Source organism: Tympanuchus pallidicinctus, unplaced genomic scaffold, assembly GCF_026119805.1.
Source record: "Tympanuchus pallidicinctus isolate F22 unplaced genomic scaffold, pur_lepc_1.0 scaffold1, whole genome shotgun sequence".
NCBI lineage: Eukaryota > Metazoa > Chordata > Aves > Galliformes > Phasianidae > Tympanuchus > Tympanuchus pallidicinctus.
In genome coordinates, this window is record NW_026294618.1 from 28,796,503 (window position 1) to 28,822,886 (window position 26,384).

A 26,384-nucleotide genomic window follows, 5' to 3' on the forward strand; every position below is an offset into this window, starting at 1 on the left:
TTCTTCTTTCAAAAACTGTCCCTTACCCTTCCGCACTCCTCTGCCAAAAGTAATTCTGGAAGCAAAATCCTAAGTGGCTGCACATGTGATAGCACCTATTTCAGATCCAGCTGGCACCTGACCAAGAGGCCAGGAAGTGTGCAAAGTAGGTTCCCATCTCTAGAGGTATGATTCCCAGGTGTGCATTGGGCTGCAGAGAAAATAGAATCATAGAATGGCTTGAACTGGAAAAGACTCTAAAGATCACTTAGTTCCAACTCCCTTCCAGAGTCAACCACCAGATCAGGCTGCCCAGGGCCCCATCCAATCTGGCCTTGAATGTCTCCAGGGATGGGGCACCCACAGCTTCTCTTGATGACCTGTGTCAGCATCCCACTGCCCTCTGGGATGATGAATGCTGCTGGGACCTGCTGGAGTGGGGCAGGGCCACGTGCCAAGCGAGGTGCCCTGCTGTGGGGAGCCAGCACCAATGGAGGTGGGAGGGAAGGCATCCCAGGGAGCCCAGGGGGACAGACACAGGACAATCCCAAGCAGGGATCTTTGGAGTTGGCCAAAAACGCTCCAGAAAGAGAGAGTACAATGGGTGGAAGAGAGATTTGTTTATAAACCCTCCTACTTCTGTTCCATCTCACCCAGTCACTTTGAGTGGTTCGCTGTTTATGAAGTGTTTATATCCTAATAAGAGCTGTCTGTTTGAGTTTGGAAGCTGTTTGATCTTCCTGGAAGTTACTATAGTGAAAAGTAAATCCTTCTGAAAGTGCTGGCTTATTTTGGGTCACATAACATTCCACTACCCCTAATTTTCAATTAATTTAATCTCAGTGCTAATATTAAAACATTGAATTTTGAGCATGTTTCTGTAGGAAATATTTGTATTCTTTTGCCAGTAGTTTTCATGCTTCTTTTTATAGTATTCAAAAGAACTTTTATTTTTGAGAGTGGAAATTATGTATAGGCTCTGATTGCTCCCAGTTTTTTGTAGTCCTTGATATTTTGAATATTTTGCTAAGAGGTCTGAGGACTACGGAAGAGGAAGATATTGAAGGTTGAAAGTGAGTGTAGTTGGGTTGCTGCTGGATGATGTGAGCTGAGACATCGTTGTGTTAATGCCTAACACTTGCTCCTAGGGGAGAAAAAAAAATGTTCCAGCTGTGTTTCAGGAAAATTTGGGCAACTAAAGAACTTGAAAGTTACCCTCAACCATTTACATAAGGTTGTTAAGAAACATTTCCTAGAGGTTCCTGCTAAAGAGCTTGTTTTCTCAACAGTGTCCAGAATATAAATTGTATCTCTGAAGAGCTGGCTACAGCAAACCTTGACAGGGTTTGCTTAGACAAACCTGGAGTGAATTGGAAGATGCTCATAGAGGTAAGCATCCTGCTGTGCCTGTAACTAATGCAGCTCAGCTGCAGCAGGGTGGAAGGGGCAGGGCACTATTTGCTGCATTTGGGTGCTGTAAAAAAAACAACGATGGTCAGTTGTCAAGCTTCACACCAAGAATCCTTAATGCAGAATATGAAAGGAACACTTGTGTGACCAACATTAAACAGTGCAAGAAAGCACCCAAACTAAAGGAAGAGCTAATGATCTATTTTGACCTGATCCGGCTCAACTGCTCCTGCAAAAGCTTCCTGGCTTAAAAAATAACAGTTAAGAAGAGAGAGAAATACCTTTTCTGGAATCAGCTAGAATGGAGAAGTGTTTTTCATTTCCATCTGAAGGAATATCCAGCAAGATACCAAAGGCTCCCCAAGGATGGGAAGGCTTGTAAGCAACCTGTTGTTTCTCTTTGTTTCCTACACCTGTTGTCATCTATTTTTCAGTGTTTCCTCTCCCACCTGGAAAAGCTTGAGAGAGGCTACATAGATTTATTAGTCTTTCTCTCTGCAATCTGGTAGATTGCTGTTACCTGTCACAGCCTGCTGTGAAGAGCTGCAGCATTATGGGTCCTCTTGTCCTGGGGTATCAGGAGTCCTAATGAGACCACTTTCCTTTTCTCTCTGAGTTACCATTGTGAAATGTTTTTTTCACTGAGATTAAGCAATATTTTCTTATATCCTTTAATTTTCTTTTGCTTTCTGTAGATATTAGGGGCATTTTAAGACATAGTAAAAATCCCTGCTGACTTTGGAAAAACAAAGCACAGGTTGTGTGAGAATTACTGAGAATCACATTTATGAAAATATTGAGCTATATTGAATGTAGCTGTGATTCTTAAGCTGTATCTGCTTTTTCTGGTAAAAAGTCATCCTTTCAAACTCCTACTCTTACATTCCTGCATTGCTCTTCATGCTGCCAAGTGCAATAACCTAATGAATTCTACAAAATTCATTATCATGCTAGGAGGAATGCAGCAAAAACATCTGCATGAAAGAGGTGCAGTACAGTAATGATGACTAGCTTATGCAGATGGGACCAAATTCATTTTTGATTTCATGGAAGATAATTGAATGTAGAATTACACCAGGATAATTCAGGTGCGCATCATTTCCAAAAATTCCCTTTAAGGGAATGTCTTTCAGGAAAAGCAAATTTACAGCACGTGCCATTTAGAGCCGAGGAGAAGTTAATAGCATGTAACAGAGAGATATTAAATGGATAGATTGGTAGCAGGTAACAACTGCACGCTAAAATATTTTCTCTATTTTATCAAATTAAAGCAACCAACAATCACAACGGTTTTGTCCCTAGAGGACTTCTGATAAGATTCTCTCCAACTGACGAGATATGTGAAAAGCCTGAAGCGATGTGACCCAGAGCCTGAAACACCTGTTAGGGACAAACCTTTCTGTCTCTAGTTTTTATTTAGAGATTGAATGGCAGGCAGTGAATTGCCAAAAGAACTCCCAGCTCATCCACCAAGCACTGTTTCTTCAGAGTTAGCAGATGATTTGTCTTGTGAGCCCTGTGCTGCCATATAAAAGACAAGAAAAAGAGTGAAAATCAGGATGTAGATGGATACGGGGGAAAAAAGAAAAAGCAGAGTCAAGAGGGTGGGGAACAGTGTAAACCTTCAGAGGACAAGAATACCTTGTTCTGTAGTAGAAATCTCAAAAATCCAGAAGGAGTTGGGGGGGTTCCCATGTCCAGTCACAGATAGGCTTACATAACATGGGAGCTCTGTGCTGGCTTAAGATCCAGCCAAGTCCCTGCCTCAATTGAGGGGGGACTCGCTGTGCAATGTAACAGGGACATGTTTCTGAACCAGCCAGAATTATCCTTAAATCACCCATCCAAATAACGAAGGATTTTAATCCTTGATAGAAACTCCCTGCAGATAGTCATATGCCACTTACTTGCAGTGAAGTTTGGACCAGATGAGATCCAGGGGCCCCTTCCAAATTCTACCATGCTGTGATTCTATTCTTGAGACTCACGAAGATCAGAATTACTTTGGAATAGTAGTAACTAGAAGTATGTAAAAGTGACTACAGGAAAAGTGTGCCAGACATGTATCTGCAATTTCATTAGGCTATCATAGCCTATCATCTATTGTAACTCATTCTGTAGAAGTGCTGTCAAGCTGCAGTACCATTCTGTGTAAATGCAAAATTTTTTCCTCTTTGAAATATTTTTTGACAGCTGTAATACTAGTACTGCTGAGTATAATACCTTAGTTTGTCATACAGTGTACTTTTTGCTTATTAAATTCTTTCTCTTCAATATATTAAAACCGTGGTCAGAAGCACATCCTATTGTATTATTACTGAAAGTACCTGTAAGATTCATTTCATAATTGTTTTCAATTATGAGATTATTATGAGATTGAGAACAGGAAATAGCACAGCCAGACTGCGGAGTCTCTTTCCTTGGAGTTTTTCAAGAGCTGCCCAGGTGTGGACCTGAGCAACGTGCTCTGAGTGTTCCTGCTTCTGTAGGGGTTGGGCCAGATGGACCCAGAGTTCCCAACCAGTCTCAGTCACTTTGTGATTTGTGGTTATATTCCAAAATTTATCTTTAATAATATTTCAATATGTCTTCTTACACCTATTTGTTAAGGTTTGTTACACCTATAGCAGCACTGAGGCAGCAAATAATCAATTTTCAGCAAGAAGTGGAAGTTGCAATCTACGAAAATGTTGCTTTTTGTTTTCTGTGCATAGTTCTTCTCTGAGCTACTGAACGAGTACAATGTGTGCAGCATGAATTCAGTAACAAAGTGAAAAATTTAGCTTTAGAGAACCTTTTCCAAATGCATTTATTTGCTAGACAACTAATTTATTCCGATATACCTTATTGATTTCCTTTTTCTTTTTTTCACATAATGACTATTCAGTGGCTTTTCTCAATAGACTAAAATATGTCAATCCTGTCTAGACTTTATACATCAACTACTTTTTATGGTTTTGTTTGTGTATAAGTATTTTTGCTTTTAAAATGTTGTGTTTTTTTTTTTTTTTAATATGTTCTTACAGTGCTAGACATAGGCTTTCAAGATAATGTAGACTGGTATAAACAGATTTTATTCTACATATTAATTCTAAACAGAATAAGAAATCAGCATAACTCATAATTTTAAAAATTGGTTCATGTTCATAATTGTGCGTATATATTGTGGCATGTATGCACAATAAGAGCAACATACACAGTTATGTGTGTGTTTATTTGTATTGATCTTTATATGTTCAGTATACTATTGTGATAGAATCATTTAGGGTGGAACAGACTTTCAGAATCACCTATTCTAACCATCAACATGGGTTCTTTCCAGCCACACACATGGCTGAGACATTTCTCTAGTGTCCTATAGTGACACATCTACAATCTCTTAAATCCCTCAGGGATGGGATCTGCACCTTATTCCTGGGTAGTCCATTCCAATGCTTGACTACCCTCTCCCTGAAGAAATTGTTCCTGTTGTCCAATCTAAACTACCCCCGGTGCAGCGTGAGATCGTTTCATTGTGTTCTATGGCTTGTCACCTGAGAAAAAAGAATACCGCCTATCTCACTGCAGCCTCCTTGCAGGAAGTTGTAGAGAGTGATGAGATCTACCCTCAGCCTCCTCCAGACTAAACAGCATCAATTCCCTCCATCGCTTCCCATGATTCTTGTTCTCTAGTTCCATTATTAAAGGGTATGAGACATCAAGGACTTAGAAATACTTCAGCTCTTAATATTGTACTGGAACTTCTGATGACCGATAAAGTGAAAGCTTGTGAAATCTGCTCCATGTACTTTCATGTTAATTGCATATCCCCATATTGACGGGGATCCAGTTCCTCATTATAGAGATTTACCTTTAGGACACCATTGATTATCTTCTGGTTTTTACTCTTATCTATTTTCTATGCAAATCTAAATGGAAAAACTCACTTCTTCAACAAAGCAAATGAACACATAGACAAAAGGAGTCTTTAGAGAGAAGCTGTTAAGTTTGGAATAGATAGAATAGGTAGATAGGAATAGAGCAGACAGAGAGGTGGACAGAAAACTTGCTGAATGGGTTAACCCAGCAGATGGTGCTCAGTGACACAAAGTTTAATTGGAAGCTAGTAATAGACAGGGGTGAATAATAGGTGCAATCCTATTAAACATCTTCTTCAGTGATCTGAATGATGGGGCACAGTGTACCTTCAGCATATTTGTTAACAACACAAAACTAGGAGTAATAGCTGATATGCCAGAGGGTTGTGCTGCCATCCAGAGGGACCTGGATAGTCTGGAGAAATGGGCTGACAGGAATCTTGTGCAGCGTAACAGGGAGGAGTGCTTAGTCCTGCCCCTGGAGAGTAACAATCCCAGGCAGCAGCATGTGCTGGAGGTTACCCAGCTGAATAGCATCTTGGCAGGATGAATCCTGCTGGGCAGAAACCAAGATGAACATGAACAAAGGATATCTAAAATGACTGAGAGACTGGAACATCTCATCTATGAGGAGAGGCTGAGAGAGCTAAGCCTGTACAGCCTGATGAAGAGAAAGGGTCAGGAGAATCTTATAAATGTGTATAAAAATCTGGAGGAAAGCTGTATAGAAAATTGAGAAAAGATTTTGTTGGTGCCTGATGCCCTTTGCAAGAACAAGCAATAAGAAGAGGCAACAAGCACAAGCTGTAACAGGAGGTTCTGAACCTAAAGAAATTCTTTTCTACTGCTGACTGAGAAGTGACACAGGTTGCTCAGAAATACTGTGGAGGCTCCCTCCTTAGAGGGAGCCATTTGAATGTGGGCCTGGGCAATCAGCTAAGTATCCCTGCTTGAGCAAGAGGATTGGACCAGATGGCTTCTAGAACTGTTTCCAAATCTCAGCTACTCTGTGATTCTGTGAAACAGCCCTTGTCGTTATTCCCAACTTCTCGCTTACTATGGCTGTGAGCAGTTCAGTACTTCCATATTCTAAATCACAGATGAGAGGCAGGAGGGAGGACAAATTCCCAGGCTGAGTAGCTATGTCATTGCATCCCAGGAACGAAGCAGTTAGAGTAGAACATACAGAACAGTAAAATATTTGGCAACAATTAAACCACACACAGAAAGGAAAATCTTGCTTTCATAAGCCTATGCAGACGATTCAGGCATTTGTCCTATGATTAACAATAAATTCTGAGGAAGAAGGGCTGTTATGATTTAATTCCCACCTCTTCACACATGCTAGTGAAGAGACTACTTCAGTGATAGTTTTTCCTTTATTAAAATCATGTTTTCTGTTCTCTTGGTCACCATGTAGCAAGAGCATTTTCTATCATACTGCTTTACCTGTAACCAGTGTACGAACTGAGATGTTTTCAGTGGAAGTGAAGAAAACCAGAAGATAAGAAAGAGAATCATAGAATCCTTAGAGTTGGAAAAGATCTCTAAGGGCCATCTAGTCCAACTTCCCTGCAGTGAATAGCTAGATGAGGTTGTCAGGGCTTGATCCAGCCTCACCTTGAAAGTCTCCAGAGATGAGGCATCCACATCTCTTGGCAGTCTGTTCCACTCTCACTGTAAAAGACTTTTTCCTTATATCTAACCTGAATCTAACCTCTTTAAGCTTGAAACCATTTCCCCTTGTTCAGTCACCACAGACCCTGCTAAAGAGTCTGTCCCCTTCTTTTCTGTAGCTCCCCTTTAGATCTGCAAAAGCTTCTATGATGTCATCATGGAGCCTTCCCTTCTCCAGGCTGAACAGCCCCAGCTCTCTCAGCTGTCCTTATAGGAGGGGTGTTCCATCCCTTGGATCATTTCCGTGGCCCTCCTCTGGATGCATTCCAACAGGTTCCATGTCTCTCCTGTACCAAGGACTCCACATCTGGATGCAGTGCTTCAAAATAAATATATCTTCAATATGATGGTTACCATGATAAAGTCACGTAGAAAATTTTAGTTCTAACTATTTGTTTATATTTCTTTTTGCATATGAGCATGTATTCTTTTTGAGCAGACTCTTTGTTCCTTTTTTTTTTTTTTTTTTTTCTCCTCTGCTTACATTGGTTTAGTTGTGTTTGTGGAAACCTCCTGTTTGGCCTCTTATTATATTCATTATTCTAAACACAGGTGTACAGAAAACAACGCAGATCCAGAGGTCTCTAAGTAAATCTTTGAAACGTTTGCAGTAAAAATGAACGTTATCCTTTGGTGATGTACAAGTTTGCTTATTTTGATACAAAATAGTAGGAGACAGCAATATTTTATATAACTGGAATGACAGTTTTTAGCAGTGCCTCAAATGAAGTTGCAGTAATTTAGAACAATGCATTCGGGCTTTAAGTCTGACCTATACCTTCAGTCTTGATTTGTAAGTTAGGTTGGAATTCAGGACTGAGCTTGAGTCCAACCTGCTGATGCTTGTAAATCAACGTCCACTTTGTGAAAGCACAGGGCTGCCTGGGCAGGGAGCTGAAGCTGAGGCTGCTGTGAGAGAAGCAGTCCACACAGTCCACAGTCAGGCTGTGCCCCAGAGAATGTAGGAGTCTCCCCCTTCAGACCATTGGCTTTGGAAACTTGAGTACATACTCAAATGTACATACTTTTAAAAAGGCAGCATATCTTCTAGCACTCATATTCCCCCTCTTCAAATAACAAATTTTGCAGCTTAGAAACTATGTTGTTTATTTCTTCACTTTTTTGTTATATCCTAATTGTTGAGACCTAGTAAAGGATTGTTTTTGGTATAGAAAAGAACCTATTTTTTATTAAAGATTTTGAGTTGTTTGTGGATTTTTTGTTTGTTGTTGTTTTTCAGGCTGTTTTCCCCATTCCCTAGCATGCTTTGCTGCCAAATAGATAGTGATAAACACTATGTTTTGGACTGTGAAGAGCAAAATCAATAGCAGATTAGTCAGACTTTCTTACACTGAAGTCTTTAAGCAGCCAAATAGTCCTGCTGGTCTTTAAAATGAACAAAGTTTTCCTAGAAAGAGCATCATTGGTCAGAGAGTGTTTGTGAAACGTAGAAGGTGACTCTTGGTATCCTACTTTGGTGAATTCTTGTTTGCATTTGGAAAAAAAAGTAAATCTGGCATCTGGAATTTGCAGATCCTTACAGTTGTAGCAACTGGTGTCTTTCTGTAGCACAAATTCAAGGCAGCAGAGATCACACTGTGACCAAGATCCATTTCTGCAGTATTTCTCTTATTCTGCATAGGATCAAAAAGAAGAAGAAAAAAAAACCCAATCACCAAACTGTTCCTAGGCCCAATCCTATAACCAATGAAGTCAGCAAGAATAGAATAAAATGTTTTTGAGGCTGAGTGATGGACATTAAAGAAGTATTCTCTGAAGGCTCAGACTTCCTGCATTGTTGCGGATGCCCCCTCCCTGGAATATTCAAGGCCAGCCTGGATAGGGCTTTGAGCAAGCTGGACTGAAGGGAGGTGTCTGTGCCTATAGCAGGGGGGTTGGAACTGGATGATTTTAGAGGTCCCTTCCAACTCAAGCCATTTGATGATTCATTCTATGATTCACTGTGTTTATTACTTGCTTTGAGTTTGTGATAAAGAAGTAATATGATAATTGTACCGGTTTCTCCTTGTATCTATAACTCAAGCACTGAACCCAGCCAGAACAAGTCTACATGGATGGTGATTTCAGCCAGAGATTTAAATATAATTTCTTCATGACCAGTGTTGAAGATAAGAAACTCTTTCAGGTGTGTAGGTAACTGCAGTCTAATCCTTTAAACCACAAATTGTAACAAAATGTTCTGTGAAAGGATATGAAAAAGACTACATCACCAAACCTTTCAGCACGTGAAGTTTTGCCAACAGATCCATGCAGGTTGCTTTTTCCTGTAAGACTATGAATGTAAGTTCAGAAAAGGGCCTTTAAAACCAGCACCTAGGTAGGACTTACAAGCATAAATAGTGGTATCTCACCGTGTCCAATTGATGATAGCTTTTAGGAAGAATTTTTTGGTGTACAGTGCTGCCTTTGGGTAGTGCACAAGACTTGTGCAAACTGCTTAACACACAGAAATATTATTATTAGTAGTAGGGGGCCTGGATTCAAGGTATTACTTAGCTTATGTGAGCTCAAATCCATCCTTGCCACTTCCAGAATTCACAGACTGACTTTCAGATACAGCACTTTATCTAAATAGTAGCTTAGGAAGAAATAAGATTGCATGATTATAGGAGTCCTTCCCAAAAAAAGGTTCACTTCAAAGAGTGAGATTTTGGTTTCTAAGACTTGAAGAAATTCCTGAAAAGTTTATGCCAAGCATTGTGGCACCCAGCTTCAGAGTCACTGATATTTGCATCAGAAATAACTTTGACCTATTGTTTCTGCAGGAAGAACACTGAAATCTTTCTGCTGAAAAATATAGCTTTCACCAGGACATGAAAGTAATGTGTATGCCACAAAAATGTGTTGCTAACGTGTCTTCCAGGTATCTGGTTTTTAAATGCCATTTGTTTTGAGATTGTTCATTATAATCACCATGGAGAAAGCAATGATAACTCAGCCTAAGATATACTTATGTGAGACTAACAGCTTTCTTTTTCCTTAGATCAGAGTATTTAATGAATAGTGGGGTATGGGATGAAAGTTCTTGATTATGACTAACAACTAAAAAAACACAGATGCAAAGATTTTGGACTCTTTATCTGCCAATGACAGTCAGTGCTGGCTGGAGCCCTGAAGTTTCTTTCAAGTTTCCTTATTCGCCCCAACTGACATATGTTCTGTCCATAAATAAACCTTTTCCTTTCTGATATCTTTGCTTTCAAAATCCAAAGCTGCAAGTGGCCCCTGAGAATAACCTTTGTTTTTTCACAAGGTCCCAAAGAATCCCTCTGCAGAAAAGCTGGCATGGAAAGTTTTAGCAGCTGTAAGTACTGACTGTACCCTAAAACCCACCTTGCATTACCAAACTCTTTTACCAGAGCTTTCAGTTTTAGAAGCTGAATTCTGAGGGAAGAAAATACAGAGCTCCTTGTTTCCTTGGAATCCTAGTTTGACTCTGGCAGTTTCTACAGAAAGGAGCTAAAACTTCCTATGTCATTCTAAATTCACATGTTTCTGTGTGATAGAATGTTAACTTTCAGCACATCACAAGCAAGTGAAGTCTGTGGTGCTTCAGAAAGTATAGATGAAGAAAAATTCTCCTAAGGCTAATAAAACAAGAAAAAAAATCAATATTATGATTTGTTAGCAATAACGTTGACTAATACGTTACTGACACATACCACTAGGGCTTTTTATCCTATGGATGCCATCTGTAATGGCAGCCTCAGGCTTCTCAGAATGCAGAATACACTAACAACCTAGCAAGGGAGTGTTAAGAAAGAGAAATAAGAAATGTTCTGGACAATGAAAGAAAATATGCATCTTCTCTTTTCTGCTGTCTTAGGATTAGGGTTAAAGAAACTAAGGTTAAAGGAGCTAGTGTTAAGTGCAGACCTTTGGCCTCTGCCACGGTCAGAGCTAGGCTCCCTGCAGTGAGAAAAGAGGGCTGAGAAATGCGAGTCAATGGAAGAGGAAGAGGTCAGTTTGGTTTTCAAACCAAAAGTAGGAGGGAGGATGGATTCATTTGGCTAAGCTGCCAAAGAAGTAGGGTTTTTTTTTTGGTTAGCAGAGGATGGAAAATTAGGCAGGAAAAGCACTGAAACAACACTGGAGCTGCATTTTTAAGAAAGAGAATGCTATGTAGGAAAAGCAACATTTATAAATTCAACCAGAAAGCTTGTCTAGTTACAAGAATAGTTGAGAGACAGACAAATAACAGGATATGGCTGGTAGAATAAATAGGCAAGGAGTCTAAAGGCGTTTCCATGAGTCACTGTTGGGCTACCATAACCAAAAGGGCACAGTGAAATGATTCAAAGGGATGCAAAGAAAATGGAAGCAGAAGAAATAATAATGAGGATAAAAGCTGAAGGGCTGAAGAGAGAGAGAAATGGATGAGATGGAATGATGTCATGGAGAGATACCTTTCTTGGCCAGACAAGTGGAAAATTGAGGTACATAGATTATAGTTCTGTTTATGGTCTTCTGCCAGCAACTCCTTGTTTACAGCACCGAGGGTTGAGATGACAGCTGTACTTTAAAACGACAGGAAACCTTGTTTCACAGTGAGTCTGATTGGTCTGGCAATGGACCACATCTGGTAGTAATGGAGGTCTGAAGAGCCTTTTAAATCTTGTACACGTATAAAAAGAACAAAAGTGGGAAAGGAAGAATATATCATCTTTCTTTTTCAGATTTATGATGCTGGAGAAGAAGGATTCTTTTTTCCAAGAATCATTGCTAGATGCTGATGGAAGCAAACAAAATCAAGCAGGCCACTTGGAAATCAAAGCACATTTTAAAATGAAGGATTTGTTTTTATCCTTACCAGGAGCAAAAGCTGGAATGAACCTGGGCCCGCTGTTACCATGTAAGTGTTTGAAATGAAATAAACAGTTTTCTGACTGAACGGCTATCCCCATGGCAATAGCAGAGGATCTTGTGCGTTGAGCAGTGAAAGGAATGAATAGATGAGAAGGAAGCACAGTAGATCCTGACACAGCCCAGGGTACAGCATGTATGCTTAGAATTGTGCTGTGAAGAATACATGCAGAAGGAACAGTCTCTGTATTTCCAGGGTTTATCAATAATATGAGATAGGACCACTCTGCAAGTCAGGCAAGGACAAGAAGAACTTCTGCTAATTTTAGAAGCACTGGGATTATTGTGTCTGGAGCATTAAAAGTGCATTATTTAAGGAGTGTCTAAAACTTTTATTAACTCCTCTTCAGTTACATTTATTTTCTATCCCATGGCTCAAACACAGCCTGGACAGTTACCAGGATAAACTTTAAAGCCAACGGGAGCTGTGCCTACTTATTCCAAGGCTGGAAGAAGCTCTCTAGCTCCAGCTTTTAACTGAGTAACCCTTGCAAAGCTGTAGCAGAGCTTTGTATGAATTAATGATATATTTTTTTCCAGTTATGTTGTAAAACGGGGAGAAAAAGAAAGAAAAATGTCATTGGCACCAACCAAATTCTAAGTTTTAATTTTGGCTTGAACCAAAAAAGATGTTCCGACACAGAATGTTCCCTTTTGGTGAAAATAAAAACATGAAGGTATTTGGAAGAAAAGCCAAAGAAATAAAGCACTAGCTTCATAAAATATGATGTGGCAATTTCACGTCCTTCTCCATACGTTCAGAGATCAGATTTCTCACACAAGCTATGACATGCTGAATTTCTTCCCTCTCCCATGTGCCCCACATCTTCAAAGAGCTCCCAAATCTCTAGACTGGCAGGCCAGCCCCAGGTTGAGCTTCCTCTCTAACTCTTGTTGATATTATTATATTCCATTGGGGAAAAAGATGTGTATGTTCTTTAAATCACAGAGTGGAAGTGAGGACTACTTGTTTTCTTGCTTTTCAGCAGGAAGATAAGAAAGCAGGTTTCAGTTCCCACAGAGAGAAAATGGAACATCATTTGCATCTCTTGTACCCTGTGTATTCCTGAAAAATCTTGAAAAGCTCCAGTTCTTGAGCCCTTATGTGAGCAGGAAACATTCTTATTTTTTTCTTCTGTTCTGGTTTTGAATGTCTGGCTCACAAAGAAAACAAATGAACGAACATACTTAAAGCTGTTCAATACATCTGGATTGAATTTATTATTTAAGTTCAGGCTGATCAAAAGCCTAGTATTGTTGATAATTATTCATTGGAAGAAGAATTCACCAGGCTGACGTTGAAGGTTCCATAGCCTTTTATAGCCCAGTCTCCCCAGATGATCTCTACAAATCTGTCCAAGTTAATATTCATTGTGTAGCACTATACCCTTGATCTCTTCTTCCCCCCCAAAATATCTCAATTAAAATAAGGAGAGGTAATATAACGGATTTTCCAGGCAGAATGTAGAAATAAAATAATCAATTCTGATAGTGCTGTATGACAGCTTTGGACACCAGTGGAAAGAGCCAACCTCCAGCAATAGTTGGTGGGATCAAGTATGAGCATACATTTAAATTGCGATCTGAAATGAGAACTTAGAAATCAATGTTTCAGGTGGCCTTTGGCTTCCAATGACTTTTCACTGAAAGCAGCTTAGCTTCAAAGGAAAAAAACTAAATCACTATAGCCATTTCAAGCTTTTCATGATGAGGCATAAATAAGATGCATAGAGAAGAATGAGGTTACAAATTCAAACAGTCTGATGGGATGAAAAAGTAAATTCACAGAATCATAGGATAATTCATGTGGGAAGGAATTGCCTGTGCAACTTCCTGCTCAGAGCAAGGTCAGTAGGGAGCAGATCAGATATGGGGGTTTTCAGGTGGATGGAGGAAATGTGCAGTCTCTGGGACACCTACTCTACTGCTGGCCGGTTCTCACATTGTGTAAGTTTTTCTTTCCACCTAATTGGAACCCCTCCTGTTGCAACTTAGCTTTTTTTCCCTCTCCTGCCCAAATCTGTCTTCTTGGTGACCTCCTCACAGGCCCTGAAGGGCTGCTGGTAGGACCCCCTTAAAGCTTCTCTTAATTAACTTAAGAAAACTTAATTAAAGTTTCCTCTTCATCTTTATTTTAGTTTCCTTGTATTTATGCATATGGCACATGTTACGATAGAGTCTCTAATTACCTGAACAAATGCTGTGTCTTTCACAAGATTTCATCCTCATTTACTAAAAGGTTGGGCAGCATCTTTCTTAAAGGGTAACAACTCATTAAATTTTTATTCTGCTTTGTTCAGCATGTGGTCTTATTTCTTGTTTACAGCACACTGTTAAAATTAACCCCCTAAAGAGGTTTTTCTCATTTTCATTAATTCCCTCACAGGTTTCTAAATAGTATTGACTGCAAGACTTTTGTGGGAATTGGAATTTGCATTACTTGAAATTACATAGAATTGTTTTGTATTTTTAATTTCTGATTTAGAAAGCAAAAATGATGCAGCAAAACATTTTTAAATTACAAACTTACCATAACAGTGGAATAGCTCTGACTGAACAAAGCAATAATTGTTATGCAGCGTAATTTTTTTTCAGTTCTGTAATTTCACATACTGGGTGACCAGGAGGTGTTTTTTTTTTTTTTACGCTTATTTTGCAAGTCAAAAATTGAAGCACAGAAAAAGGAAGTTCTAGAGTTTCCACACATTTTGTAAGTCTAAATGTAAACATTTGAGAATGAAGATAAACAGAGAACTGAGAAAGCTTCAGAGTCCTGAATCTCTGTACTCTTCCAAATAATAGAGTGAACAAGTTTGAACCTTATGGAGATGATGAGGCTCTGGAAAGAGAAGGAAGGAGAACTGAGTCTTTGTAGTTTGTGAGGGTCTGCACAGGCAAAAACATCTAGAATTAATTAAATTTCCAGCTGTTTTAGAAGACTGAGTTCAATTCATACATTTGCTGTGAAGGAGAGCTGCCAAAAGTTGATGTTCTGCTTACAAGTCCAGCACAAAACCAAAAATAACTGAGGGTTTTCTGATTTAGCTAGCCTGCTCCCAGTATGCAGCAATGGACACAACAGTTTGTAAAGGAAAAGAAGGACCCAACATTTCTGGTTGGATCAGCATCTGCACCCTCTATAGGAGCACTGGGGCGTGGAAGGGTATGTTGCCCAGCTCTTCTGGAGCACATACTCCTGTACATCAGAGACCTCATCCCAGAGTGAGTTCCCAAGGGTGGATGCATTTCTGCTGCTGGGAGCTGCCCAGGGCAGAGGGACTCCATTCTTTCTTGCCCAAACAAGAAAGCTGAAGCAGTGAGTCAAGAGGCTGTTATCAGTAGGGATGGGAGAATGGCTGGAACTTCTCCAAAACCCTGCAGGAACCAAAGCACTTCAATCAGCCACTTTGATGAGAGGAAGGCAGAGGGTTTCTGGGATATAGAGACTGCCATGGTGGTTGAGACTGGATGCTTTACCAAGAGGGGATACCAGGAAGACAGCTTCTGCCCCAGCTGCCGACCTGCTGTCCCTGAGGAGAGTCAGTGCTTTGATAATGAGAGTGGGACTGAGCTATGTCCCCAAGCCAGGGATACCTGAGCCCCTCCCAATACAGGTAATTGAGAAGAAAATAGGGGGAGACCTTCTGATAAACCTGATATGTACAAACAAGGAAGAATTAGTCAGAAGTGTGAAGGTATGGGAGCAGCCTTGACTAGTGACCATGAGATGCTGAAATGCAGGATCTTGAGATGCAAGGCAAAGAGCAGCACCTCAACCCTGGACTTCAGGAGATCAGACTGTGGTCAGGGATCTTCTTTAAAGAAACCCGTGGGATACAGTCCCTCAGAGAAGGGTACAGGAATCAGTTCTCAAGGATTACCTCCTTCATGCTCAAGACCTTCTTGGGCTTACATCCTTCTGCATGTGTAAGCAATCAAGTAAAGGTTCCGGAAAGTCTGCATGGGTGAACAAATATCTCCCCACTGATGTGAAATATAAAATGGAAGTGGAAGCAGCAACAGGTCCCACTGGGGGATTATAGATAGAGACACTCCTTGAGTGTGCATGGATGTGCTTAGGAAAAGTTGGAATCCACTTGAAGTTGAACATGATGTGGGATGTGAAGGAAAACAAAAAGTCTACACTTAAAACAGCAGCAGAAGACTAGGGAAATTGTGGGACTGCTGCTGAATGAGGGAGGTGGCTTGGTGATAACAGCATGGAAATGTGTGATGTACTCTTTGCCTTCTTGTCCTCTGTTTTTAGTGATATGAACAGCCTTCAAGTATTCCAGTCTGCTGAGACCAGTGGGAAAGACTGGAGCAAGAGGAACTTATCCATGGTGGAGCATGACTACAGGAGAAAGACTTTCAATAAACCAGGCATGCATAATTCCATGGGACCTGACAGTTTGCCCCCATGAATGCTGCAGGAACTGATGCCACTGCAAGGTCACTCTCAGTAATCTTTGAAATGTCACTGGGGGAAATTCTTAATGACTGGAAGAATGCAAATGCCATTTCTATTTCAGAGAAGGTCAAGAAGGAGGATTTCAGAAACTACAGGTATGTCACCTCAATGTCTGGAAAGACCCTGGAGCAACTAGTCCTGGAAATCATACCCAAACATTGAGGTCAAGTGGGTGGCTGGGAGTAATCAGCATGAATTTATGAAGTGAGTGTAGCTCTGGCTGACCTGACTGCCTGCTGTGTCTACATGATTGGTTTGGTGGGTGAGCAGAGAGCATTGTTTATCTTGACCTTAGCAAGGCTTTTGACACTGACTCTCATAGCACAGACAAACTGATGAAATAGAGATTAGATAAGTGGGCAGTGAGGTAAATTAAAAAAAATGACTGAATTGATGTGAGATGATCAATGACAATATGGGAGGAACTCATTTTCCAGCTTTCTCTCCTTATTCTCCTTTAAAATATTCTCAGAAACCTTCTGCCCCAAGTCTTCTTTCTACTTTCTTTTGGGTTTTTACCACTACTTGGAATCTGTGTGGGTTTACGCTGTGGCCAAAATGAGGTATATGCAATCTATAGCCCTGTCTATGTTTCCAGAAATGCGTGGCAAGAAAAACAGTATCATGAGGTCAAGGTTCTCTTGCCATAGTGCCATAGCTTTGCTGTCCCAGCTTCCTCCTACCTGGCAGTCAGCAGCATTTTCACCTGTTCAAACCATTTGTGTTTAATGGTTCTCAGGTATTTTCATCCATAGATTTATCTAGGAACATTTGAGTAATTTCTTTTTTTCCTATTCCCTGACATCCTGTAGCAATCATTACACAAGACTTGTGTTTATAATTACAGCTATTTGCTTTGAAGTTGATGCTTAGGTTCATTTATTTATTCATGCGTTGTGACTAGTAGATAATCCTTCCCAGTTTGTGTTCTCCATGGCGCTTATAATTTCGTAGTCTTAAAATATTCTCCTAAGGAATCTTTAAGGAATCCTAAAGAATGCGAATATATCTGCTTATAAAACAGCTATTTTATACTCCTACTCATTCTCACCACCTTCCTTTCTCACCTTCAACTGTCCTAATTCTATTAGACTTGTCCATGAGCTGGGAGAACAGGATCATGTGTGGTTCTCAAGTTGTGAGCACACAGTAGCATAATTTTTTCTTCTTTTCCCTTTTCATTATTTAATTCTTTCCCTTTTCTAACAATTTCCAAAGCTTTAAATGCCCAGCAGATGTCTTTCTAGAACGATCCACAAAACTTCCAAAATCCATTTTGTGAGATAATTAAATGATTTAGAACCCTTTAGTGAGCATGTCCAGTTAGAGATATTTTTCTCAGTTTGTTTCATATTCATCTGCAATTATAAGTGCAATTTATAATTTGGCCTGGACCTGTGGTTCTCCCACAAAACCCAGTCTTGTTAGGAAGTTGTACATTCATTCTTTCTGGCTTTGCCATGCTTTGAATCTGCTGTATCCATGGCCTGCTGCAGCTACCTTCTCCAAAGGAAATAATTTGTGTCTGTTCTTTCAGTGAAATATTGAGTTGCTCTAACTATTTCTTCATTGTATTTGCCCTTATTGAGTAACCATCTCATCAAAAGACAGTGTTTTTACCCCAATGCTATTGCAGTGCTATTTGTAGGAATTACGTTCAAACCCATAGAAAGTTTTTGTTGTTGCTGTTTTCATTTATCTCCAAAAATTTCCAGCATCTAATAGCAGCACACAGCAGTGAATCTGTTTTGCTCCACTGTTCTGCAGAAAATAAAATCCTGTACTTCCTTGGTGATATTTTTACTTTAAATGAATAGTATGAAATACAGGTGCATGTCAATATCAGTATCTTTATGTAAGCAGTATATTTTTGGCATGAACTTCTTCCAACTGCTTAAGCTAGATGTAATTTAAGCTAGTTAATTACAGTTTTAAATTCAGACTTCACAGCAAACTCATTCCTACTGAAAAGCATGCTGTAGTTGGCATGTTCTACGAAAGCTATGTATACGATCACTTGTTCTAGCAGCATTGCTGTCTAGTGTTTAATTTCAGAGAAGACAGAAAAACTGTAAAAAAGGCTCAGTAGGAAAAGCAAACAAACAGTAACAACAACAAAATAATGTTAAAAAATCTATCTGTAATTACTTAATGTACCAAGCCCTTCCACATCATGAGCATTAGTTCTTTTAGAAGGCTTGCTATATATTCTTAGTACCTGTGGTAAATAAGTTAGCTTTAATGAAGGTAATTGTTCTTTTTGTGTTAACATTCTTAAATCTCTGATTCAATAAATCTTCCTTATACCTGTTCTTTGAAGCTTTTTTTTTTTTTTTTTTTTTTTTTTCCCTAATAGCTTGGGAATCATTATTTTGATGCTTTCAAATAAAATCTTAAAAGTATTAAAAGCCTTCCTTTACAATGGGGTCTAGGAATACACTGTACCAGTTTTTGAGGGCTCTAGCTTAAGCGGTTGGGTCTTGCTCCTAACAATAATGCCAGGGATAATAGCCCTCATTTCCACTGAAATCAGACCATATTTTTAATCAGATTCACAGTACATAACATACCTCTTGACTTAGCTCCATCACACAGTCAAAATGCTCTGAAGTGTGTCTGCAACCACTAATTCTTTCCCCGCTTGGCATTCAATTTGCAAATCATACATTTGTGGCTGAAAAAACCACCTCTATTCTTAGCGGCAGCAGAATGGGTTGCCAGGCCCCTCCTGGCACTGTCAACAAGTGGTTTATGGTCAGTGTCAGCTAATAGTGGCCTCCCATAAATAAATACATGAAACAGTTTTCACCCATGAACTGAGACCAAAGCCACATTCTTTATTTGAGTTCATTGACAGCTTGGTTTTTGTTCATTCTTATGAAGCTTGCTTTTTAAGCTTTGGCCACGCCATTGTAGAGGATTCTTTTCATAGAGCCATCAGTGAACAAATTTGTTTTGCATTTACAATCATAGCAACTCATTACTTAAATCTCATCTACCTCTGCAGTCTCTTTTTTAAAGATTACAGTCTACAATGTGAGTTTTGTCTGTAACTGGATACCAACTTCCTAGAGTCTTCTGGTTTATTAAGCATGCAAATAATCATTTGTATTTACCATTTCTCTAAATATTCTTCTAATTTCTGTGCAGTAGAACGTGTTCTATTTCAGTGTGACTGTTTAGCTTCTTTGTGTTGATGTCTAAATGAAGGTTTTTTTCTCAGCGCTGAATCGTGTGCACTGAACATTTGTTGGCTCTCCTTGCTGATGTAGAATTCTGAGAAAAACAGCTTACTTTGCTATCTCTTGGCCTCAGTCTTAAGGCTTTTTTTGCGATATCACAGACATTTTTCAAGAGCAATACGTGGAACATCTAAACTACTCCCTTTTTGTCCTGGGCTCTATGGCGATGCTCTTTTGACTATAAGAGCTGGATTATGACAATGTGTTTTCTTCTGTTCATAAGGTTGTTTTTGTTTTTTTCCCTCAGAGAAAATATGTTTTCTTTGGCACCACTTTTGCTTCTGCTTGACTGTGCTAAGAGTAATGTGTTGTATTAACTCTCAGGCTGGCTGTCCATTTGTCTTCTGCTGCTGTGTAGTCCTGTGAGACTTGTTTGAGCCAGCAGTATGCTGGTGTTGGTTGTTCTTGTGTGTATGCAACACAGAAGTGTGCATCCGTGGCTTCATATATTTTTTTCCGTATGTTTGGCATTTACAGGGCTGTTTGGCAAAGGATATGCTGTGTGTTTGGTTGTTTTTTTTTTTTTTTTTTTTTGTGATTTCTTTGTGGAATTTTATTCTGAGGCTTTCTACACTCTCCTGTCTTGGGTCACTCTTTCTAAATTTTTGCTGGACTCAGGTTACCCTCATAATGTATCTCATTCTGGACAGATAGGCTCCATTCCTAGAGAAAAAATAATGTCCTTTGTCCAAAGGTTCATCATTAGGAACTCTACAACAGTCTTAGACTTAAATCAAAATTTACCATCTACTATGTGATTTGGTCAGTTCTACATATCTTCCAAACTGCAGCCTCTCACTGTCAATTTTTGTTCAATTATTTTTACCTATTTTTGTTTTGTAATAAGATTAAACTTATTTCTCCTTAGTTCCCCGTCATGCAGAGACAGAGACAAGCTAAGAAACAAGAGGACAAGGTCAGGATGAAACTACACAAATTCAATAGCAACATTGTTGTTTGTGTAACACAATGTTAACACAATGTAACACTGTATACAACACTGTATTGAACCTAACAGACGCTCAGCTTTCCTGATATCTTTTTTTCAGTTACCATTGCTCAGACTTCCTAAAATTATCACTTTCACAAAGTGTAAATTCAGCCCTTAAATTCTGACACCTATGAAAAAACACATACAAAAAGATGCCTTGATCTTTAGTGAAAATTTTTGTTTCTCAGCTTTTTAAGTATTGAAAGGAGTCTGCTGTCCCTTAAAAATGATATTTCAGTAAACTTCCTTGTCTAAAACAGCAAGATGTAAATAAATTAAATTTTGAGCTGCCAAATGAATGAAATAATATGTTCTCAATGTATGAACAGGAAAAGGATGTATTTGTTGTCTGCTTTCTTTCTCCAATTGGAACCTATGAGAGCTATTCCTCATGCCTTAGCATCTCAGCGGAGAATATGAGCCCGCTCCTGCTTCTGAAGGACAGTTAAATCATTTCCATCCCTGAGCAACACAGTTTGCCTTTCCATAAAGCTTTTCTTGATGGAGAACTAAGCATGTTAAATTGAAATGTAGAATCCCAAAATCCTAGAATGGTTTGGATTGGAAGGGACCTTAAAGACCATACAGTTTCAACCCCCTACAACTGGCAGGGAATTCTCTCACTACATTAGGCTGCTCAGGGCCCTATACAACCTGACCTTGAAGTCCTCCAGGGACTGGGCATCCACAGCTTCTCTGGGCAGCCTGTGCCAGTGCTTCACCATCCACATCATGAAAACTTTGTTTCAGTTCTTACCCTTAAGGACATTCATACTTACCTTTTATTGGTAATTTTTCATGCCTCAGTAAACCAACTCTTCCTCTCCAGGTTGGAAGTGTTTCTTCAGAGGAGTCCTCAGTTGTCAGTTGGTTTTCTCTCATCAGTCTGCAAGCATAACTCCAGCATAGCTCACCTCCCCTGCCACTACAATCCTCCTCTGGCTTTTTCAGGAAAAAAAGCAGTTGGAAGAAGCAGATATTGAACAACATGAAGGGCAGGAGCAATTCTACATCTCTACATCATCTGTTCATAGAGAAATACCATCTTACCACATATCTAACCAGTAAATAACAACTTTCCAGCTCAAAGCCCTTTACAACTGTGATTTTTGTGTTCTACTCTCCTGTCTATCTTGGATGCAGTGTTCAGTGATTGCAGCACCCACCAATGTCCCCTGAGTTCCCTCGGAGCACAGCGCTGGGTTCTCCACATAGCAGAGCTGTGTTGTAGGCAGCCTCAGCTGGAGCCCTTGGCACAGATGGCTCCTGGACACCAAGTCCTACGTGTCCATATGGCTGCCTGAGCTGCTCACTGCTAGTGAGATTTTCATTTTCTCTGTGTGTCTTCCTCAGAAATTAATCGTTTCTGTGTCCTAAATCAGCCAGCATTCTAAATGGCAGATATAATACTAGTGGCTGTTTGTCTTCTGCTGTGGACTCCCATCAATGTACTTATTACTGTTTGAACATCTGCATGTTTAAAAAAAACCTTACTCCGGTTCCATCTTCAGGCAGCATCTTGGCACAACACACTTTTGGGATTCAGTTGACTATTTTATCAGTTTTCATCTTCTGTGGAGTGATTTAGCTCCTTTACAACACCCATAGTTTTCTCTGGAAACATCTGAAATGATTGCTGTACAAATTGCTGTGAATACCAGAGGATGAGACATTCTTCTTTCTCTAATTTCTGAGCACAGACTAATGTATGCAGTGAATCTGGGCTTGCTGACACCACTTGCGACTCGCATTTTGCATTTTAGACACAACTACTGTTCCATGCAAAATCCCCTTTATTCCCCTGAAGTAAAGAATCCAGAAAACTGCAATCAGAAAGAGGTTTACAAATGAGTCTACAATTTAGAGCATCAAATCTCCTCTGCTCAGCTCTATTATCTGTTCTATTATTCTGAATTGGAGATCTCATATTTCTGGAATCCCTTTGCCCCAAAATGTAAAACAATGCCACCTTCTGAAACTCAAACCAATGGACTTTTGCATAAGGCATACTGTGGGTGAGCAAGTTTGCAAGAGCAATGCAGGAAGGAAGAATGAGGAGAAGTTCAACTGGCCAAGTACTTCAGGGCTAACCAAAAGTTAAGCATATTACTGAGAGCATCACCAAGAGATATAGGGCATCAGCTACCTCTCCATAAAGCCTGTTCCAGCCAGTGTTCCTCCGCCCTCACAGTAAATGTCTAGATGTTTGATGCAGAGCCCTTAGTCACCTTCACATCCATATGTTCAGCATTTTCAAAGGCAGTGATTACAACTGTCTTTGGACATGTGCTAAAGTTTGACTTGCACTTGATGTCATTAAAGCCTATGGATAGGACAGGGTGGGAATATACAGATCCCCTCTGGCTCGTGTTCCATTGCTTGAAAGAATTATTTTTGGATAATTAATCATAGAATAATAGAATCACAGAGTATCTTGGGTTGGAGATGAACTTAAAGCCCATCCAATTCTAGCCCCTGCCATGTGTAGGACTGCCACCCACCAGATCAGACTGCCCAAGGCCCCATCCAACCTCTCCTTGAACACCTCCAGGGATGGGGCATCCACTGCTTATCTGGGCAACAAAGGAAATTGTATACATAAATGAAGATTGATCTCAACAAGGAACTGGAAATGAACCATGTTACAATTTTAAGCAAGTGAAATATCTTGTACGCAACTACAGTATTTTTAACCTGTCTTTTACTTGTATTGTAATTTTGAGCTCATCAAGAATTTTCCCCAAATTTTAGATCCATTTTCTTTTGCTTATACTGAAAATATTCTACATCCCCCACGTACAGAAAACTACTCTATGAAGCTTTGCTGTTGCAGCTCTTGTTCTTCTGTCTCTTCTAGCAGTTCGAGAGCCTTATATATGACTTTAATATACATTTCTTCCCTAGTGTATGTCATTGTGATCTTGTCGAAACTTTTAAGTCAGAAAGATTTTCTTAAGGTTTTCTTAATGTTGCATGTTAATTCCCTCCATGTTTACAATTTATTTTCCAATGACTGTGATCCCTCCAAGATTTTATTTGTGTGCTTTTTCTTAAACTTATATTACGATGGAGACTCCAAAGAGGCTGCAGTTTGTCTGAGAGATTGGTGGGATGGACAAGAAAGGATTTATTCCCATCATTTTTCACACTTTGGGGTACAGACAGAGAATGACACCTGAATACAAGCAACTAACACAATTTGAAATATCAGATGTCTCAAATGCCTAGGGCATTTCAATTTCTATGGCACTTGCAATGGCACTCAATGTCTATATTTAGGTATCCAATTCCCACTCCAAAGAGGTGGGATCAAACTATCAAAAGACAGCAAGCACTAGGTGTTTGCAGGTGGGCTAGGTGCCAGGCTTGCTTTATAGCCATCGGGGCTTATGCATACCATTCCACAGTTATTTTTAACATTCGTACCGTTTGAAACACAGCTCTTGTGTCGTCAGAGTGACAGGATATCCCTCCTTAGTGAGGGGTGAACCAAAAGCATCGCACAGTTGTCCTCTCCTCAAACCAAATGGATTTGCTGGGCCTGCATGCTCTGGAAGGAAAATTAGCCAATTGGGTACAAAATATTTGAACCCAAAGTCCATCATACAAGGTTCCACAGAGGGTAAGCCTTCTTCTTGCTTATGACTGCAACAGGCATGTGGTGACAATGATGACAGAAGTGCCAGGGCAGTGAATCATAGAATCATTAAGGTTGGAAGAGACCACAAGCTCATCTAGTCCACATGTCAACCTATCACCAGCATGCCCACTAAACCACATTCCTAAGTAAATGCTGTTAGGCAATGTCTTGCTGCTACACATTTCAAACAGACAGTGCTGGTGTACAGTGAGCATGGCTGCAGCTAGATCCTTGACTCCATCACAGGGCTCATATGGGGCTGCTGAATGAACGCCACACACCAGGCAGAAGAATTGGAAACTTTGAGGAACCCACCACAGAAGTGGATTTTTCTTCAAGATTTCGAGCACAAGCAGAGTAGGGACAAACCAACCCAAGGGCATGAATTCGATATGTGGCACCCTCTGAGAGTATTGCACGTTCTCAATCAACTGTTGGAGAGTATGGGTGGAGCATGAAGCATCCATCCCTCTTTCACAAAGCTGAATTTTTAGTTAAGTTAAAACAAACAAAACAACAACAACAGCAAAGCAGAAAAAAATGAACTCCCTGCACAGATATTCTTTTTGTTTAGTTCTGTGATCAAAAAGACTGTCCTAGTATTACCTTTTGCATAGCAAGTCATGCTGGTTAATGCAATGAGGCTGTAGGACTGGGATACTAAGACATGCCAAATTATCATAGAATCACAGAATCATAGAGAGGCTTAGGTTGGAAGGAAATTTAAATATGCGTGCTAACTGGTCACAACATAATGAAGATTAAAATCTCAAGTAACATCTTTCACTGAAACTTGAATTTTGACAGAATTTTTTAAACTGTCAGAGTGGAAGGGCTCATTTAAGCTTCCACAGATCTTTTATATAAGGTATTTGTCCAATACCTAAGTAATTATAAAATATGGACATCACTTCTGGACTTTTTAGTTACCAGTACTCTCCTAAAATGGGTAATAGTATCAGAACTGTGTTAACCATTTGGAGACATGTCCACATCTCAAGTGTTAAAAGATGAAGCCTTTATCTGAGTAGGTATAGCTTAGATATAAGATTTAAGGATATAATTATGACAGTGACAACGAAGACTGTGTCTAAACAATGCATTTTTATTGCCAAAGAAGTTGAGAACAATTTCTCTTATCTCCATAGAAAATGCCTTAAGGAAAGTGAGCAGAATGAATAATTTCAAAAAGCTTTTTTATTTTTTTTTCCCCCCCAGGGAATCTTGAAAACTGCATTTATAAATCACCCACTTCTATTCAATATGCACACATTACGTGACTGTAAAGTTATCAGTACATTACAAATTGAAAGATGTTTTTCCAGTGGAAATGTATGCAGCACAACTCTGGAAAGGGTTTGCTCTGTCTTTTATGCACTGTGAATACATTTTCTGGAAAGGCATGAGTGACCTCCTGCCTTTGAATCCCTGCTGACATAATTATTTCCAGAGAGTCACACTTTCATGTCTTTTTTTTTTCCTTAAAGATTGAAAAGTGAGATTCACTTTGACCAGGTAAAGGGAAGTGCTCAGAAGTGGTAGGAAAAGGTTTTGCTAACAGCATTGCTGAGGTGAGTCTTATTGGTGCTGAGTATGTAAGGCACAAAGGCTGAACAACAGAAACCATTGCTCTTGGCAGAACTCTTGTCCCTTTCATTTGGCTGCCAATAAAGTATGCCAAATTCAGCAGCCACTGCTGCCTGCGTCAGCAAACAACAAGGAAGGCAATAGGACTTAATAGTGCAATCTTGCGTGCAAAGACAATGATTTTTCTAGCATCCTTTCCTAAAATCACATTGATATGTGACTATTATGATCTCATATGTATATACATACATGTCTTATTGTTGGAAAATAATATGTGTGAGAAGGTGGAAGAAAATTACACTCAAAGACACATTAGCGTTCTGTTTAAAAACTTCATAACTAAATCACTCCCAAAAATTAACATAACAAAATCAGACTTATCCTAGATTCTTTTTTAATAAACACTTTGAAATTAATGATGGGACAAATAAGCCCATGAATAGCTGACATTTGAATACAGTTGAAAGAAATATCATATCCTGTCTGCAGGGAACTTGAATTACCAAATGACATCTTTCAGAGATACTGGCATCATATGTGTACGTGTGTGTATGAGTATGAAGTGAAAAGACGAAGCTTATTGTGCCTGCTGATTTGGGTGCCATACTGTGCTTAGCAATAGCACAGCATTTACCTCATAAAGAGG

General features: G+C 39.6%; 1 long non-coding RNA gene across 1 annotated transcript; it reads left to right on the forward strand.

Moving 5' to 3' along the window:
* The first annotated feature begins 1,184 nt into the window (after positions 1 to 1,184).
* LOC128082078 (uncharacterized) lies at positions 1,185 to 12,047 on the forward strand. Its single transcript, XR_008207541.1, has 4 exons — positions 1,185 to 1,368; positions 9,710 to 9,807; positions 10,198 to 10,248; positions 11,621 to 12,047. It is a non-coding gene; the product is annotated as an uncharacterized LOC128082078 (long non-coding RNA).
* Positions 12,048 to 26,384: the final 14,337 nt, after the last annotated feature.